Source organism: Vollenhovia emeryi, unplaced genomic scaffold (assembly GCF_000949405.1).
Source record: "Vollenhovia emeryi isolate VEMERY1.0 unplaced genomic scaffold, V.emery_V1.0 DF939443.1, whole genome shotgun sequence".
NCBI classification, from domain to species: domain Eukaryota; kingdom Metazoa; phylum Arthropoda; class Insecta; order Hymenoptera; family Formicidae; genus Vollenhovia; species Vollenhovia emeryi.
The window spans coordinates 43465-47087 of NW_011966923.1; the positions used below are offsets into that span (position 1 = coordinate 43465).

The 3623-nt window shown below is 36.1% G+C and overlaps 1 long non-coding RNA gene across 1 annotated transcript; it reads left to right on the forward strand.

Moving 5' to 3' along the window:
• The first annotated feature begins 6 nt into the window (after positions 1 to 6).
• LOC105557615 lies at positions 7 to 3114 on the forward strand. Its single transcript, XR_001008614.1, has 2 exons — positions 7 to 1348; positions 1469 to 3114. It is a non-coding gene; the product is annotated as an uncharacterized LOC105557615 (long non-coding RNA).
• The last annotated feature ends 509 nt before the right edge of the window (positions 3115 to 3623 follow it).

The window sequence follows — 3623 nt, forward strand, 5'->3', positions numbered from 1 at the left end:
CCCTCCCTCTCTCTCTCACTCTCACGAACGCACACGCACACGCGCGCGCACACACACAGTAAAATCGCGAGGATCGTTTCCTTGAACGTTAGTGAAATTTTGCCAAATTTCCTCCGTCTTTTACCAGTCAATATTACATAGAGAGTCTGAACTTTATTTATCTCTCCGACTCTTTGCTCTCCATTACGTCTTATACTTCGGAGGAAGCTTAGACAATCCGTTATTAAGGACTCGCTAGCCTTTTAATGTTTCTTGGAAATTTTCTCTTTTACACCCTGTAATCTTATTTCTTTGGGGAGTAACACGTAGAGAGAAGCATTGATCTAAATCTTACAACTTGATTAACATTGTTTTAATGTTTACAGGAACAATACTATTTGTCCGTGGTAAATGCCTACCGGTTCAGCGGACGTAACGATGAAGCTTGATTCGAGTTTATCGAAAATTGCAAAGTGGGATACTGTAAGCGCAACTAACACGCCAAACTCTAACAAGTGTAGAGACACAAGAACAGGGTAGAATTGTAAGTCTCGTGTAGCCGACTCTGTGAGATCTTCTAGACCTTTCGTCCAATTTTCGTGGAATGCCCAGCGACTCTTCTTTTTTCCTAAGTGATACATCTAAAGTAATGATTAGCGAATAGCGCGCGCGATCGGTGTCATCTGGACTCGAAGAAGCGGATAGCGTAGATAACGTAGATTAACTAATAGACAGTGCGTGCGAGATTTTTGTAGTGTTATCTTCGTCGAGCGTACGCGTAAGTGACTAGTAGTTTTCGTAGTTACGCGAGGACACGCGTCGCTCGTTACGGCGAATTTGAGAGAAAAGTGTAATAGTTGCTTGGTGGAGACATCCTCATCGTGCTTTCAAAACAAGCTTTAACAGTTTAACCCTTGTCTAATCTTTCCTCATCTTTTGTTTAAATTTTCTGTCAGCCTATTTTTTACCTTTTTCTAAATTTCTTTATTTTCATCTTTTTTTTGCTGCGATAAGGTTTGCGATATGAAAGTAGCAGGGGAAAGAAACTTTTAAGGATGTATCTGAGATACAATCATTGACAAAAATCCCCCAAATTCGAAAAACTGGCATATCTACGCTAAACGTGCAGTAAACCTAGTGATAACTGATATAAATGATAACTAACATAATATATTTATTTTTAAAAAGTTATTTTTCACATTTTTCAGCGCTTTATTAGGTTTATTTGCCATTTTACAACTTTCTACAATAAAACTTTTGGCAGTGAAAATGCCCAGAATGCAACCTTAGAACATCAAATTTCTTATTTATTTAACACCATTATTTAACAGTGTAATACAGAAAAAGTAATTGGAATATAGTTAAAAAGGTAAATATGCATTATTTAAACAATAACTATAAATATTATTTGTTATTAATATTAATATTTGACCATCGATGAAACGGGTTAAACGTGGCAATAGCGCGACATTAAGTTTATGGCTTCAAGGTTGATAGCAATGCACTTTTGACATTGCGAGCTAACTTCTGTTTAGTCCTGCATCGCAATGTCAAAAGCCACAAAAATGTATCGGTGGAAAGGAAAAATAATTAGCGAAAGTACGTATCGAAAGAGACTTGCGCAACAAAGATGTGGATTTTTAAGAAGAAAAGTTCAAATTGTGCAAGAAGAAAAACTGAGCCTACCATGGAGGAAAATGTGAGCGAGAAACCAGAGTTTATGTTGTTTATCAAAATTATTTAATTTTTATTCTTGTTCTCTAAATGAAAACAATACAGATAAAACGAGACTTTACGACGTGACTACTGTATCGGTCAGGTTATTCGTTTGACACGTTCAGCTGATTGCGACGTTGCCGCACTTCTACAGTCCAGTAATTGACATATTACAGAAACCGCAAAATTGTCATGAATAATAATTAATTTCTCCTAAACCGTGTTATGAAACCTAATCGAATTTTGCACAAGTTCCAATAATCCATGGTCTATATGTATAAAAAAAATTAAAATTTTGGTACTATTTTTTCTATACTTTATTACTTATTTCATTCAAGAAAATTGCGTTTCCCATAAGAACACGTGTAAAATCAGACATAATTGAAATAATAATTACTCTCTAACGATTTAGTAAATCTACTTAAAATTTTTTTCAGTATATTACAGATAACAAAGGAAGTGTTTCCCGAAGTTTCATCAATTTGGTACTATTTTGAAATAGCTCAGATACATCCTTAAGCGTAAGCATTTTCTCGACCAGGCGCTATTATTGCATTTGTTTTCATGAAGGAGAATCGTCTTCCTCTGTTGTTCAGAGGAAGATTAGCAAATGTTTTAGGAGATATATTTAGGATGTATGTCAGAATATAGGGAACACTTTAATTGCATACTTTCAAATGATATACTTCGACGAAGAGTTTTATTGCGCGAATATATTGTGCCGACGTATGTACACGCGTGTCTGTGTCATCAGTGCACACCGAGTTGCGAACAGTGTTGTACCTCCTGGCTGCATATGAGCATTCGAATAGAAGCTCGCAGGAGCTCAAGCAGTAAAAAATTTTGATTCAATTTACAACGTCAAAAGAGACAGTTTAAAAGACTTGAGAAGATTTTTTATACGAGGAAAGTGATTTGAAGGTACTGAGAACATCGTAAAGAAAGTTAATATCACGAGGTCTCACAATAATCTCCCTTTATGCATCCAAGAGTTGAATCACGTTCTTTGCTGTCGCAACGAATCAAATAGATACGCAGCGCGTGCAGCACGTATATTTTTCTACCTCTTACTTTTCTGATAGCGCCACTGAGAAAGTTAGGACGAGTCCGCAGGCTCCGATGCGCGGTGCAGAATAACATAGAACCGTATTATAGTTGATAATTATTAGCGTAACTTATACATATATACATATGTAGAGCGATTATTATTCTCTAGATACACACTCTCGAGAAACGATTAATGGTTCTCGATAGATCGGAAAATCTCTCGCATCCTGGCTGTCACTTTACATCTACATCACGGTTTTTATGATAGACAAATCAATTTTATATTACCATCGTAATGCGCGGATCTCGAAAGAAAAAATGTTGCGGATACAGATATCTCTCAGGATAATACAAAATTTGCAAAAAAAAGTACTTTAGATATCTCTCGTCGTTTTTCCATTTTTTAAATTTGATACGATTCTCTCCACGGTTTACAAGACGAACCGCTATTTCGCGAGATCGAAATTTATAACTTGCAAAGTGAGTATCTTAAGATAGAATAGCGTTATGTCTTTCAAAAAAACAAAGTAAGGAGTTGTTTAATCAAAAAATGCAGGCTACGCAGTTTGCACATAATCGAGTCTCGAGAGTTAAACTGTCATCCCTCGATGTTAACAAGGTGGAATATGTCGTGATTTGTTTTAATTCTGTAATACGCGCGAAGAACAGTCCGCGACTTAGGATCGATCCAATTTATTATTACGCCTCGAAAACAATAGTAAGCTCTCGATTCGCGAATTGTGTATCGTGCGTACACGGGATTTCTCTGATTCTGCTATTATTTTTACGATTGTAATTTTACATGGAAAAAAAGTTCTTTTCGTTTCGCGCTTAAGTTGAATGCAAGAAGTTTAAAAGGAATCAGTAGAACAGGGAAATTT